Source organism: Bos taurus, chromosome 4, assembly GCF_002263795.3.
Source record: "Bos taurus isolate L1 Dominette 01449 registration number 42190680 breed Hereford chromosome 4, ARS-UCD2.0, whole genome shotgun sequence".
In the NCBI taxonomy this organism is placed as follows: Eukaryota; Metazoa; Chordata; class Mammalia; order Artiodactyla; family Bovidae; genus Bos; species Bos taurus.
Window position 1 is genome coordinate 56,200,520 of NC_037331.1, and position 16,605 is coordinate 56,217,124.

Genomic DNA, 16,605 nt, shown 5'->3' on the forward strand with positions numbered 1-16,605 from the left:
TTCTATTTTTAACGTTGCATCCTTTGTGCGAGCTGCCACCAGGCTGGGATGACCAAATGTCCTGTTTTCCCCCCAGGTTTTTCCTGGTTAAGTTCCATTCTTTTGTTCATGATAGCTCAAAATCCTTTTGGGATGGTAATCTGTTCTTTGACTGTGTTGAACCGAATTTGAAGCAAAACCGAATTTGAAGCAAAACTGTGCCTTTGAAATTGTGTGGCTTAAGCCTCTTTAAGAATCCCTGTGGTTAAGACAAACTGACCACAGAGAAAATGACCCCTGGCTCTGAAGTAGGGGGCCAATTTACATGGGGTAAGGGATCCTATCTAAGTGAGAGTCTTAAACCAGACACCGCGAGAATCCACTGATTCTGAGAAACTGCCAGGTCCCCTCCCCACATCCCTTTCATCTGAGCTCTTGTGCAGGATTAATAAATACTTCTGAAATGAGATTTTTAAAGCTTTCAGCCTCACAGTGATGATGAAGGCCTGTTGTATGTGAGTTAGTCTTTGGCCTTTAGACATTGCCTATTCTCCCCACAGGACATCAGCCTCTTTCCAGGGACAGAATTTTAAAAGTATCTCCTTCTGTCCCGGAACCAGTGTATCAGTTTGAAATCATGACATTTGTTAGGACCAGCCTTAATCCTTTTCCCTTTCTTCTCTCTTTGGTCCTATTTTTTCCCTGCTGTCATCTATCTGCTATCTTCTATTGTCTCTTTCTTATTAGCTGGCATGCGGTTTGGCTCATAACAAGCACCTGATAAATGTTTATAACAAAAAAATAAGTGAATTAATAATGCATTGTACCATCTTTTAACTGTTTTTTGCATTGCACCAATGCATCCATTCAGTCAGTCACTCATTTAGTCCAAAAGCATATTGAGCAGCATTGTAGGGACTGAGAACATGAAAAGACATAAGACTCCAACTGTTAGTTGTTCAGATGAGTCCAACTATGTGACCCCATGGACTGTAGCTTGACAGGATCCTCTGTCTATGGGATTCTCCAGGCAGAAAAACTGGAGTGGGTAGCCATTCCCTTCTCCACGGAATCTTCCTGACCCAGGGATCGAACCCAAGTCTCCTGCATTGCATGCAGATTCTTTACTGTTTGAGCCACGAGGGAAGCACAAAAGGAATAAGACTTATTCCTAATTAAGTCCATGGTTAATTAGATGTGAAGATAGTTGGTTCCTTCCTTTCTTATAAGCTGGGGGGTGGGGGCTGGTGCGTTAAGTACTTCTTGTAGGTGAATGACCCATCCTGATGTTTGACCTTTAAGTGGCATCCCTGTATCCCCTAGAATTGCTTGCCTCCTTCTGCCCTCCCCAGGTAGATGGGGGATCCCACAACTTTGTGTACCCTATGCTATGGTCATTGCAGAGTGATTGATCCATTCTGGGCCAAAGCACATTTGAAAACAATCTAAAGTGCTGAACATAGAGCTGACCTCATTCAGCACAAAGCATGTATTTCATACTTGGGGTTTTAGGTTAATTCAAAGAACAGAAGACACCTCACAAACTATAAGAAACAGAATCATATTTGTTAGTTATGAGATATATTTATGAGATAGGGTGTACCATTTCTTTGATGTCATGAAGATTTTCACTGTTAATAAGCCTGCATATTTCAAAGCTAACTTGACATTGGGAGAAAAGACTCTATTTATTGTCTAAAATGCTGAAAGTCAAATGGGTTTATTTTTGGTAACTTTTACTGATGTAATGACTTGACATAAAATAAGACTCTGTTCCAGAGATTGTGAATTACTGCCCATGTGAATTCAACTTTGCAATGCCGTTAATACTTTACTGCCACAGTGAACAAAGCTGTTAAATTTAAATCAAGAATTATGGGTTCCTTGTGGCAGGATTCCTCTGAATTTTTACTCACCCCCTGAACATTTTATTTTTTTCCAGTTTACTAACTTAAAACATAGCTTATATTTATTTTTAGAGAATAAACAAGCTTTGAGAAAAGGTAAGATTGGATTAAAAATAAACATGCATGGAATATGTTAATGAGATTAGCTTTAGTGCATAATTTGGGGTGGTGATTTTGATATCTTTCCTCCTTGGCTTAATTTTACTTCCCCAAAAGAATCTACTTGCTTTGCTTAGAAGACAAACTGACAAAGCATCACATTATCATAATTATTGGGAGAATTGTTAGAATCATGATATCTTGTTTATATTAACTAGCAGAAAATACACATGTGAGGAAAAGAAGTATTATGTAGGTACCTTAAACAAAATAAAAGAGAAGTGTTAAGAGACCTCCTGTCCTCAGTGGTTTATGGTGGATATGTAACCTTGAACTTGAAAACTTTCTGCTCATAACACGGCACTATGGGCTTTTAAGACCTTGTGCCCCTTCTTTCCCACGGCTATGTTGCACGTTTGTCACGCCCTCTTCCCCCTTCCTTGCAGCCTTTTAAATCTGAGGTGTTGTCCCAGGCCTGTCACTTCCTGGAATGCTCTTTCTTTCCAGTTCTGTCAGGTGACGTTCTTCTTAACCTTCAAACTCAGCTCCAATTTCCCTTCTTGGAAGAAGTCTCTCCTGACCTTTTCAGGCAGAGTCGATTGCTTCCAAGTCTAGATGTATTCATGGCCTTGTTCATTTGGGTGAAGATTCCCAAGCATTGGACACTGAGGGAATGGCATTACTGAAAGCCAGAGCCTATGGCTATGTTGGGCTTCCCTGGTGGCTCATACAGTAAAGAATCTTCCTGCAATTCGGGAGACCCAGGTTCGATATTTGGGTTGGGAAGATCCCCTGGAGAAGGGAATGGCTACCCACTCCAGTATTCTTGCCTGGAGAATTCCATGCACAGAGGAGCCTGGAGGGCTACAGTCCATAGGGTTGCAAAGAGTCAGACACAACTGAGTAACTAACAGTATTACTGTTATGGCTATGTTAATACGTTTGTGTTTTCATTGTCTTCCCTTATAAAAGCTGTGATGGAGAATTGGATGGTGAGTTAGTTGACATGGATTCTAGTCTCCAGGCTGCTGCTAGTATTAAGAGTTTTGGGACAATCGCAGCCTCATGAAGGGAAGAATGTTGCTCAGGCTGTTTAGAAGGTTCCATATAAGGATAAGCTAAAAAACTGCTTGGTTTTTTGTTTTTTTACTTTTATTCTGGAATTAATTATAATTATGGACTCGTTGAAAGTTACTGGTACATGAAGAGGCCTGTGTTCCCCTCCTCAGTGTTCACCCATCTCCCTCAATGATGACATCTTTTATAGCTGTCATACAGTATCGACACCAGAACATGGACATTGGCACATGCCTTGTTCAGTCTGTACATGCTGTAGTGTGTATGTATGTATGTATTTCTGTGCAGTTTAATCCTATGCGTAGATTCATGTCACCGCCTCCATAATCATGATATGAACTGTTTATCACCATAAAGGACCTTCCCTAAGCTATTCCTTTATACATTCACCGATCACTCCACTGTTCCTGGCCTCTGGTAACTACTTTTCTGTTCTCCATCTCTATAATTTAGTCATTTTGAAGATGGTATCTAATTAAAATTATACTGTATATGACTTTGAGATCGGCTTTTTTTTAAACTACGAATAATGCCTCAAGGTCCACACAAATTGTGCATTTTACAATAAGTTCATCCCTATTTATTGAACAGTACTGATCTGTAGTATGGTTGTATCTGAGTTTGTTTAAGCATTCATCCCTTGAAGAACAGTTGGGTTGTTTCTAGTTAGGGGCTATAATGAATAAAGGTGCAATATGTGTTCATATACAAGTTTTGGTGTGCACACAAATTTTATTTCTTTGGGATAAATGCTCAAGAGTATAGTCGCTAGGTCATATTGTAAATGCATATTTAGTTTTATAAGAAACTGTCTAACTGCTTTCCACAGTGACTCAACCGTTTTAAATTTTCACTAGCAATGTCTGAGAGGCCTCAGTTTTCAAGCTGGTAGTAATGTAACACTGAGAAAACATCTGGGTACAAGATTCTGAATCTTGTAAGACTGGAGGAAGATGGTACTGGATCTTCCCGTGCCGAGACATATTAAGAGACTACCTAAATTATGTGTTTATGGTGCTATTTGTCTAATTGGATGTTGCTTTAAATAAATGAGCCATAGTTTAGGCTTTCTTAACAAAGATACATGTGCACATACTTATTGGTTATGCAATATTGGTTTATTTTGTCGCCATTCTTCAGTGTTTTCATTAGCACACATTCAGTGAGGTATGTTAGTATCAGACACCAAGGAGAACAACCTGATCTCGTGTGGATATAGATTTGGGAGTGAAGGAGATGGTGTTTAACTCACAGCTCTTCCTCCATTTTAGCTGTGATTACTTATCTGAGTTTTAGCTTCATCTTTAATTTGGAGATGATAGTACCTAATTCACTGGCCTGTTGGGAGGATTTAGCAGGATAATAGGCTGTTTTTCTGGATTATGGTAGGTGCTCAGAGATTCTGTGTCTTTGAGGATTTTGGTGCCTTTTGGATTAGTTTTTACAGTGATTAGAAATAGCTAATATTTTCAGTAGCTCTAGTTTTCCAGAAGAGACAAAAATTCATTGATAATTCTTTATAATCAGAGTAGTGTGATGAGCCTTCTGTTTATTGATAACATATTGAGTATGATGCCATGCTTGATGAGTGGGGATTACCTGTCTCATTTAAACTTTACAGCAAATCCATGGCTAGGTATTCTTATAATACTTAGTTTCAGATAAGGGAAACTGAGGCATAGAGAAATTAGTGAACTTGACAAAGGTCACAGGCACATGTCTTGGGAAGCTGGAATTTGAACCTAGACAGTCTGTCTCTAGTGCGCTCATCATTAACCTGTACCTCTTTCTTGGCGTCAGCTGCTTTTTCAAATACAATTTTCTGCACCATGTTGTGTGGCTGAAGTGGCAGGTACACTCGCTGCATTCATTAGGAGCCAGCTCCACTAGGAAGTACTCTTAAGCTTTGTACAGAGGTCAGTGGAAGCAACCACACACAAGATCACCTCGCATTTCAGAAAGAAGGAATCCAACTAACCTTAGTATTTTTTAAATAGCTGGTTTGGATTTTTGAGAGGCAGGATAATTGCTCTAAATGACATGATAGAGAAGGCTTTGGGTCATCCTGTTGCGGGGGGAGGCAGGGAGGCATTGTTTCTAAAGCATATGATTTTCCCCACACACTGTAATTTAGATCATAAAGATATTGTAGAAAGTACTAGATATTACAATCACCTGAGAGTGAACTCACCCATCTCTTCATCAGGCACATAACCTTTAAAATGTATAATTCAGGCTTGTTTTTAATTTCAAACTTGGTGGAGCTGTGGGCTTTTAGGTTAATTGTTTTTACAGGGAGACCTGGTTTAACTCAGTGCTTTCGGGCTATGTTCACATAGGAAATTTCCATAAGTGAGAGCTTTTTATACTTGGGAAGTGAAACTCATTTTTTATACGAATGTTTCATCTATGTCTGTTCATTTCTTATCACTTGTTAGTACACTAATAGGTTGAAGTGGAGCCTATCTTTTAAAAGATTCAACAGGTTGTATTTCAGTTCAGTTCAGTTGCTCAGTCATGTCCACCCTATCACCAACTCCCAGAGCTTATTCAAACTCATGTCCATCGAGGTGGTTCTTATCCATCGAGTCCTCATCCATTAGAGGGCAGACAGAATGAAAACCACAGTCACAGAAAACTAACCAAACTGATCACATGGACCACAGCCTTGTCTAACTCAATGAAACTATGAGCCATGCCTTGTAGGGCCACCCAAGACAGACTGGTCATGGTGGTGGATTCTGACAAAATGTGGTCCCCTGGAGAAGGGAATGGCAAACCACTTCAGTATTCTTGCCTCGAGAACCCTATGAACAGCATGAAAAGGCAAAAAGACAAGACACTGAAAGATGAACTCCCCAGGTCAGTAGGAGCCCAATATGCTACTGGAGATCAGTGGAGAAATAACTCCAGAAAGAATGAAGAGACAGAGCCAAAGCAAAGACAATACCCAGTTGTGGATGGGACTGGTGATGGAAATAAAGCCTGATGCTGTAAAGAGCAAAATTGCTTAGGAACCTGGAAAGTTAGGTCCATTAACCAAGGCAAATTAGAAGTGGTCAAACAGGAAATGGCAAGAGTGAACATTGACATTTTAGGAATCAGTGAAATAAAATGGACTGGAATGAGTGAATTTAACTCAGGTGACCATTATATCTACTACTGTGGGCAAGAATCCCTTAGAAGAAATGGAGTAGCCATAATAGTAAGCAAGAGTCTGAAATCCAGTACTTGGATGCAGTCTCAAAAATGACAGAATGATCTCTGTTCATTTCCAAGGCAAACTATTCAGTATCACAGTAATCCAAGTCTATGCCCTGACAAGTAATGGTGAAGAAGCTGAAGTTGAAAGGTTCTATGAAGTCCTACAAGACCTTCTAGAACTAACACCCAAAAGAGATGTCCTTTTCAATATAGGGGACGGGAATGCAAAAGTTGGAAGTCAAGAGATACCTGAAGTAACAGGCACATTTGGCCTTGGAGTACAAAATGAAGCAGGTCAAAGGCTAACAGAGTTTTGCCAAGAGAATGCACTGGTTGTAGTAAACACCCTCTTCCAACAACACAAGAGAAACTCTACACATGGACATCACCAGATGGTCAATACTGAAATTAGATTGATTATATTCTTTGCAGCCAAAGATGGAGAAGCTATATACAGTGAGCAAAAACAAGACCGGGAGCTGATTGTGGCTCAAATCATGAACTCCTTATTGCCAAATTCAGACTTAAATTGAAGAAAGTAGGGAAAACCACTAGACCATTCAGGTATGACCTATCAAATCCCTTATGATTACACAGTGGAAGTGACAAATACATCCAAGGGATTACATCTGATAGACAGACTGCCTGAAGAACTATAAACGGAGGCTCGTGACATTGTACAGGAGGCAGTGATCAAGACCATCCCCAAGAAAAATGCAACGAGGCAAAATGATTTTCTGAGGAGGCCTTACAAATAGCTGAGAAAAAAAGAGAAGCGAAAGGCAAAGGAGAAAAGGAAAGATAAATCCATTTGAATGCAGAGTTCCAAAGAATAGCAAAGAGATAAGAAAGCCTTCCTCAGTGATCAATGCAAAGAAATAGAGGAAAATAATAGAATGGGAAAGACTAGAGATCTCTTCAAGAAAATTAGAGATACCAAGGGAACATTTCATGCAAAGATGGGCACAATAAAGGACAGAAATGGTATGGGCCTAACAGAAACAGAAGATATTAAGAAAAGGTGGCAAGAATACACAGAAGAACTATACAAAAAAGATCTTCATGACCCAGATAACCACGATGGTGTGATCACTGACCTAGAGCCAGATATCCTGGAATGTGAAGTCAAGTGGGCCTTAAGAAGCATCACTATGAACAAAGCTAGTAGAGGTGATGGAATTCCAGTTGAGCTGTTTTAAATCCTAGAAGATGATGCTGTGAAAATGCTGCCCTCAATATGCCAGCAAATTTGGAAAACTCAGCAGTGGCCACAGGACTGGGAAAGGTCAGTTTTCATCTCAATCCCAAAGAAAGGCAATGCCAAGGAATGCTCAAACTACTGCACAGTGGCACTCATCTCACACGCTAACCAGTAACACTCAAAATTCTCCAAGCTATTCTTCAACAGTACATGAACTGTGAACTTCCAGATGTTCAAGTTGGATTTAGGATATGCAGAGGAACCAGAGATCAAATTGCCAGCATCTGTTGGATCATCTAAAAAGCACGGGAGTTCCAGAAAAACATCTACTTCTGCTTTATTGACTACTCAAAGCCTTTGACTGTGTGGATCACCACAAACTGTAGAAAATTCTTCAAGATATGGGAATACCAGACCACCCAACCTGCCTCCTGAGAAATCTGTATGCAGGTCAAGAAGCAACAGTTAGAACTGGACATGGAAGAACAGACTGGTTCCAAATCAGGAAAGGAGTACATCAAGGTTATATTTAGGGAAGTGATTTTAATAAAAAGAATGTAAATTATACATGGAATATATCTATGAATGTATTGCCTTAATGAATGTGAATTTGTCTTTACTTTATAAACAAGGAAATTGACCAAGGGTTTATTTTTTTGAGAAACAATATTTAATGAATACCTGTTAGAGGCCAGACACCATGCTAGGTGGTTGATAATACATTATTTTATTTTAGCCTTAAAATTATTTTATGAAGTAGTTGGTGATATTATTTTCATTTTTAAAATGAGAAATGAGGTTTCCCAAGTCATGTGGCCAGCGAGTGGCTAGACCTTCCTTCTTTTATTGTTCTTTTGTTTTCAAACTATGATCTTCCCTCTGTTAAACTGGAGAAAAGAGAAATAGAGCTGGGGTTTGGATCTTGGCCAAAAGAAGGGTCACTCTGGTGGAGTGTCGTTTAATGTGACTGAAAGGTCACAGGTGGACTACAGCAGCTAATTCATTTCTTATTTAAATGAAAATGAAAAATGTGTCCAGGTTAACCACTTCTTTCACTTATCTGATTGTTACACATTAAATTACAGGGAATGTTGTGTTTTGATATCATCTAGAATGTTTTCTCCATGATCAGGAAAATGAATACCCTATTCTTATGGTAAAGTCCTGATTATAATTAGTACAGGACAGAGTAGTAGGGATGCCACTTAACTGTGGATGCCCCTTCTGTTACTTCTAGACAAATTCCTTCTATATAGATACGAGTCCTTCCATCAGAATTTAGAATATATTCTTTAGTTTTTGAAGCAGATTTTTCTTCCCTATTGGGCTTTCGTTGTGGCTCAGATAGTAAAGAATCCGCCTGCAATCTGGGAGACCTGGGTTCTATCCCTGTGTTGGGAAGATCCCCTGGAGACGGGAATGGCTACCCACCCCAGTATTCTGGCCTTTAGAATTCCATGGACTATGTAGTCCATGGAGTTGAAATGAATTGGACACCACCGAGTGACTGTCACTTCACTTCCTTCCTGTTACAGCTGATTTAGGCAAGAATGAAAATGAGTTTGTGTGACTTGAGTTCTAACAGAAGGACATAGTAAGAAGATAGTTCAAGGCCATGCTTGATTAAGAATGTACAGTTTACCATGAATATTTCTCGGGTAAATGGTGGACAATTTATTAAATAGTTGATACGGTTGGTGGAATAATGTATTAAATTATTTCCTTTTCTATATAGGGATAAGAGGTTTCCTATTTTAATAGCTAAAACTCCAGATGCTTGAATTATAGAAATGATTAATGGAAACTAAATATAGTAACTAGACCTTTATTTTGCCTTTTGGCCAAAAGTTTATTTGTGGTACTTTTTACAAAGCCCATCCCTTTAGGCCACTCTGTTGATGATGATGGTAAATTTCCTATCCCTGCCTGTGAGAGAATGGTAAGAGATCTTGCTCTTGATTTCATCATCAGAGGAATAAAGGGTTTAGATGTATTTGAGAACTTAAAGATAGCCACCAGTAAAATAAAAATAGAGTTCAACTTCCAAAATACTAAAATAGATAAAAGCAGGCAAAAACCTAGTCTTTATAATGAAGTGGAAGATAAAGTACATAGCACAGAAACACACAAAAAGAATTCAATAAAATATAAAAAATAAATGCAAACATATCTGTCGTTTCAGTAAATATATTTGGGCTAAACACTAGAAGGTGAAGACTCAGATTGGGTTTTAAAATATTCAAGTAAAGACTATTTGTAAGATACAGTCTGAAAACATAATGACTCAACTCTTAAGTAATGAAATTCATAGAACTGGAAAGTAGAATTGTGGTTTCCAGGGGGCAGAGGGTAGGAAGATTTGCTCTCTACTGGGTACAGAGTTTCAGATTTGCAGGATGAAAAGTCCTGGAGGCCTGCTTTACAACAATATGAGTATACTTCACACATTGAACTGACACTTAAAAATGGTTAAAGATGGTAATTTTCCATTGTGTTTTTTGCCACAATTAGACAAATATGACCTATCAAAATTAAAAATAAAAAGATAGGATCTGTTAGCAGTAGCAAGTAAGAGTCAAATGTGACAATACCCGACAAAACAATTTAATTAATATTATTTGCTGCATTTTTCGCACTCAAGAATGAGTGTAAATCATATACTAAAAGAAGTTGATGGAGAAACTGATTGAAGTATAGTTGTGTTGGGGAACTTTTATACTCTATATTCAGATACAAGGTAACTCTCTCTATATTAAATAAGTTCAGTTATCATTTTGAACCAGAACATCATCAGCGACTTTGATGAGAACAGTCTCAGTGGATGGATGGGGTCAAAACCGCATGCCTCATGTAGAGGAATGAAAGGCAGCCATTAAGAGGGGACTCACAGACTAAAGTATCTACATATTGGTCTGTGAGTCTTCCTGCCTGGAGTTATTCTCTCCTGAAATGTGCAAATGCAATATAATTTGTGAACAGTGAAGGTCTTCAAACTGTGATGTTGTTCTCTCTTATGTTGCGGGGTGGTTGGGGGTTCCTCGACAAGGCTGATGAGATAATAGAAGTGAGAAGGCTCTGAAAGTTCAAGGGAATCGAACCTAATGCCAAGAGGTTTGTAACTGTGAGAGCATGAAACGGTCAAAAAGAACTGCTGTCCCCATGGATTTGTAGGAAATTACACTAAATATTTTATCAGTGGAGAGTATGAGTGGACCTCTTTAAGCAGTGCTAGGACTCTGTGCTCAGCCAAACCCAGAGGGGAACTCATCGAATCTAATCACAGGAGGAAGTTCTGCTCCTGCCCCCAGAAGGATGAAGACTGCTTGAAAGTTAGAGACTCTTCACTGACAGACGAGTATCATATGTCAGATATCATGATATCTATCATACATACTTATCATATATAATGTAGAAATATAATCTATCATATATAATGTAGAAATGCTATTTGAGACAGGAAGGAGGCATGAGATTTGCAGTCGGGCTGCCCTAGGTTCAAATCTCAGCTTTGCCATTTTCTACATTTGTGATGTTGGACAAGTTACTGAATCTTGCAGTGTTATTATGAGGATAGAACATACATAAAATACCTAGCATGGTGTCTGGCGTACAGTAGGGCTCAATCTGTGAGTGCTGCTAGTTCACTGATGCAGCCTTTGTAGGTTGACTGCCTGAAACCAAGGCCACAGAGGGTGGAGCTCGACACGGCACCCATGCTGTCTGACTTGAGAGCCCACGCTTTGTCACCACCCTGACTGCTTCTTCATGAAAGTGCTGTGTTTCCAAAATTCATTTAGGATGCAGTTGAATGGAGTTGGCACACACATTACTATAGATAATAATAGTAATCTGTGTTCTGATCAGTATTAGGTTCGTGGGCCAACCTTGATGTGTCTGAGGCATCCTAGTGTCAGCAGCACCATAGATCTTAAAACCCTAGTGAGATCCTGAAACAGTGCTGGTTTTTTCACTTTGGAGGGCTAGGGACTGTTCACTCCACAGGGCAGGCATTTCTAACCTCTCCTGCACCCCTCCACCCACTGCCTGGGCTTGGCGGTGGTTGGGAGGGGGCTTCTAGCAAAGCCTTTGGGATTCTGCCATTCATTCAGTGCCCTGTCTTCCTCTGACTTTTTTTCTCCTCTGCTTTTCTGCAATGGTTTCCACTTCTTGTCTTGAAGTGGATATTCCTGTCTCCTGTACTGGGGCCTTGATGGACTGACATTAACTCCTTGTCTGTTGTCTATGGATGTTTCTATATTGGAATGGTTGGAAACAGGCAGCTAATAAGAGTGACTAGCTCTGGCCCCAACCTGTCTCTGTGTCTCTCTCATTTGGACTGTACCAAGTGGCATATGTGATCTTAGTTCCCTGACCAGGGATCAAACCCATGCCCCCTGCACTGGGAGCTTGGAGTCTTAACCAGTGGACCACTGGGGAATTCCGAAACAACACAACCAAATCTCCCAAAGGAAAAGATATGAGAACTCTTTTTTTTTTTTTTTTTAATTCTTACAATTTGTTTTTATTTCCTTAGCTGCACTTCTCTGCATGTGGAATCTTAGTTTCCTGACCAGGAGTCAAACTGCACCTCTTGCATTGGAAGCAGAGGGTTATAACCACTGGAACACCAGGGAAGTCCATTAATCTCATTTTAAGATGCACAAGGTCATTAGAAAAAGATGAAGACATATAAGAGCTATCTGTGGACACTGAACATTTAGATTTCGGAGGAAAGACACCTCTACACTGAGGGGAAAATGAAGATTCCATGCATTTACTGGGTAGACATTGAAGTAGTTGGGCTGCAGCTCCATGTACCCAGCAGATGTAGTTTGGGAAGTAGCAGGAGGGGTGGAGTAGAGGAGTGACAATTGCCAGAGCTTCCTCCCCTCCTTGCCACTTTCTGTGTTTTCCAAATAGGCCTGTTTGATTCATAGGTTGAAGACAGTCCCTGGACTGGGTTTCGAGGAGTGAGAGAAGGTAGTTTTAGCCCCAAAGGCTGTATTACAGAGAAGGGGGACGTAGGAGTGGGAATCACAGTAAGCAGTGAAGTTCTAGTGGCCACCTGACTATAAAGTCTAGGAGGACAGCTTTGGGGGCAATTATTGCTATATATATAATATAGAGCCAATGAGTATTTTTTACTCTACCTTTTTTTGTTGGCTGCGCAGCATGTGGGATCTTGGTTCCCCAACCAGGGATCAAACTTTCAGCCCCTGCAGTGGGAGCAGGAGTCTTAATCTCTGGACTACCAGGGAAGTCCTACTTTACTTTTAGGTGAAGTATTAATTAATTTCAACTAAGTGGAATATTTGGGTACAGTAAGAGGCCAAAATGGGCTTCCCAAATTAATCTGAAATCTCTGATTGTCATCTTGCATCTCTCTGATTTTCACTTGAAGTAGTTCAGTTCAGTCTTTTTCATTGTGACAATAACTTACTCAATAATTCCCATAAATTCTTTAAACTTTAAGATGGAGAAAATTGAGTATAGTGTAAGTAAGCTCCATGGATTTTCAGAGAAACAATGTTTTAAATTTTGTGTCCATGATTCTGGTATCATTTATTTGTAAACAAGAAATTGGCAAGCAGAGATTTTTGTGGAAAATGGGGATGATTTGGTAAGTGCGAAGAGAGTTTTCTTACACAACAGCACCGCATCTTGTGCAGGAAATCTTGCATGGATTTTTCTGACTTTGGAGTAGAAGGCCATTGCTATTATACTTACAATGGTGTGAGAATAAGTTTCAAAGAGAGTTGAATGGAGAGAGGCTTTTAATGAGTGCATTGACATCTTTGTTTGTATATCCAGGATTGACTCAAAGGAAGATGCAGGTCATGAAAGCTTGGTCTTTGACCCAAGCTTCTACTTGGAATTAAAAGTCATCCAGTCAGTTCTGCTATAATGCAACTCTTGAATTTTAACAAATCACCATGCTACACAAAATTGCACAACAAAACCCACAGCACTTATGGGGAAAGTCGGGACCCAACATGCAAAAATGTAATCAATGACACTTTTTTTTTTAAATAAAGATAGGAACCAAATAAAAATGGGAGTATGTTTTGCACATGTTGAGCGGTTAAGACATACATAATTACTGCAAAAATATGGCACTGCAAAGACCTGAAGTTTGATTGTGAAGGTGGGCTTCAGAGAGCTACAGTGTGGGAGTCACTGTGAAGTGATGGAAGGAAGGCTGTGCGAACTCTAATATATAACATCAATGCTTGTATATATATTTATCATATATCGTATGGAGATATGGGCTTCCCTGGTGGCTCAGCTGGTAAAGAACCTGGCTGCCAGTGCAGAAGACCAAAGAGAGACGGTTTGATCCCTGTATTGGAAAGATCCCCCAGAGAAGGAAATGGCAACCCACTCCAGTATTCTTGACTGGAGAATTCCATGGACAGAGGAGCCTGGTGGGCTACAGTCCATGGGGTCACACAGAGTCAGACTCGACTGAGCGCTCATGCACACACACATCTCACACACATATGGAGATACATAAAATACACAATTTACCTTTGAATCACGTGGAAGTTGGGGCTCCAACCTTGCACATAGTTGAAAATCCACATAGAATTTATAGTTGATCCTTTGTATCTGTGGTGTCTCTGTATCCAAGGCTCCTCATCTGTGGATTCAACTGCCAGTGGTCATGTAGTGTTGTATTTACTACTGAAAAAAGAATCTACATGTAAGTGGACCAGTACAGTTCAAACTCATGTTGTTCAAAGGTCAACTGTATATAGATAAACACACGTTGGCTTCCATACTCTATCTATATATAATCCATAGAGACAGCAAATGAGTGGTTGCCAGGGGCTGGGAGAGAAAGGGTTATGGGGAATGATTGCTAATGGAGGTGGGGTTTCCATTTGGGGTGAGGAGAACATTCTGGAACTAGAGAGTGGTGATGGTGCAACAGCATTGTGATTATACTTTGTGCTACTGAATTGCATGCTTTAAAATAGTGAAAATGGTAAACTTTATGTCTTGAATCTGTGTCCTGGGCAGAGCTCTGTGCTCGTCACTATAGGGGACACAGCAAGGAGTGCGGTGAGGTGCTGTCTCAAAGGATTGTGCAGCTTAGCAGGGAGGTGAGATAAACAGACAAGAGCTAGATTACAAGACAGAAATGAGATGCTCTACAGAGGAGATGACAACAGATGGCTTCAGGTATCCCCCAAAAGTGCACCTGTTCTTCTGGAGGAATCTGAAATGCTTTCCTTTCGGGCACTAGCATAGAAAGTGGACTCATTGGATCTCAACTGGATGTCACCTAGGAAGCTCTAAAAAGCACCTATCCTCAGGCCTGGCCCTATTCAAATTAAATCAAACCCTCTGGATCTCCTGTGGGATTCTCACATGCAGCTGAGGTGAGGACCAAAGGTTTAAGTAACAGTGGGATATTGACAGCTGCGTTCTGGGCAGAGGAAATTAAAGAAGCAAATAAATGCCCAGCTGGGAAGAACGTAAGTTTTGTTTGACTAGACAAGAGGATATAAATGCAAGAGATGGAGGAGTCAGGCAGGAAAAACAGCTTAAACAACCTCATTGGATATCTTTCATGTACATGTGGGAATCTGCAGTTAGTTTTGTTGTCAGTGGGAAGGACTCAGATGATTTTGATGTAGGAGGGAGGAATAGATATCTGTGCTTTAGATAGGTGACTGTGGCAGCATTTTGAGATAAAAATGATCTGCTGTATAACTCACTAGAGACAGGAAGACCTGTAAGGAATACATTTGAAAGGTGAAATCTGCAGGGGGACTTTTCTGGGGGAGGGTCTGCCAAGACAAAGCTATTTTCATCATACTAAGATGTTATTTGCCTTTTTAACTGGATTTGACATTTATACTGATGATGCAAAAGCCATGCCAGGAAAACTTTTGGTGCCTTAGCACAAATCAAGGCCATGGCACCGAGCTGTAGTCTTCATTTTTCTTTTTCATTTCTGTGCACCTACAGAAGAGGTTTCAGTTTCACTTAAGAATATCCTTGATGGAGCAGTAAAAATCTCAAACCTCAGGTTCACATCTTTTTAATAGTCCGTGCAGCAATAGAGGAAGCACTCCTAAAGCACTTCTGCTGCATGCAGACAATATTGATTGTCTTGAGGAGGAAAAGCATTCACACAAATGTTTGAGCTGAAGACTGTACTGGCTGCTTCCCCCCCCAGGAAACAGCCTTTTTACATGGAAGACAAATCAACATATTGTAGTCATGCAGTCTTGAGTATTTGGCAGACATCTTCTTGGAAGTGAACGACATGAGTCTGTCACTTCAAGACAGCAGTTACTGCCAATGAGACAATTTGCCCTCTTGAGCAAAACTGAGAATTTCAAAGATTTTTATCTGCCAGTGCACACCTGTGTACCAATACTTTAAAACTTTTCTGATGAGAGTTGCGATATCTTGCTATTATATGATGAGATGTATCAGCATTTGGAAGCTCTGTTTCTCTTAAGTGAACCAAGATTTTCCAGTATTAGTCATTGGGAGTGACTGTGTCAGGAGGGCTTAACTGAGATGGCTCATGTATTCATGCCTTCATTCAGAGAGCATTATGAGGTAGGTCAAATTTGCAGGATTTGGCCCTTGCATGAGGCATGATCAGTCAAAAAGCCAAAAAAACTGCACAGATGTTTTGACCTGATGGACTTAGCATTAGTCCTTTTAATGAGAAATGAGAGTCAACCAAGGGAGCTGGTGGGGAGGCGGGGAGGCTAAAGGAAAATGATATTCTGCTTTTGGCTGGATCCTGATATAAAATTGTCTTAATCTTTTATCAGATCTTTTGACATGAAGCTAAACTTAATGAAGCTTTTCTGTTTGGGGATGGCATTATGATACAGAGAAATTCATTTTCCCAAGTTTTTTTTTTTTTTTTTTTCCGCTTTTCTTAATAATCATGATTTTCTTTTTTGTTGCTTTTTTAAAGAAGTCTTGTATGGTTCCAAAAGTTAGCGCACTTGGGGCTCCTGACCTCATTGTGAGAGCCACTGGATTTTGCCTAGCTGCCTTCTCAGTACAGCTGTTTTCACCAGGGCCCCAGTTCTTCTGGTGCTTCTGCTCACTTGGGACCTGTCTTCCTGGTCTCAGGTACTAGTCGGTGTATTTGAGAACTCA

At 40.1% G+C, this 16,605-nt stretch overlaps 1 protein-coding gene across 4 annotated transcripts in view; it reads left to right on the forward strand.

Annotated features, from left to right (window-relative positions):
* The window catches only part of DOCK4 (dedicator of cytokinesis 4), a 479,778-nt gene that overhangs the window by 80,823 nt on the left and 382,350 nt on the right, over window positions 1–16,605 (forward strand). The gene's annotated exons all lie outside the window — the stretch shown is intronic.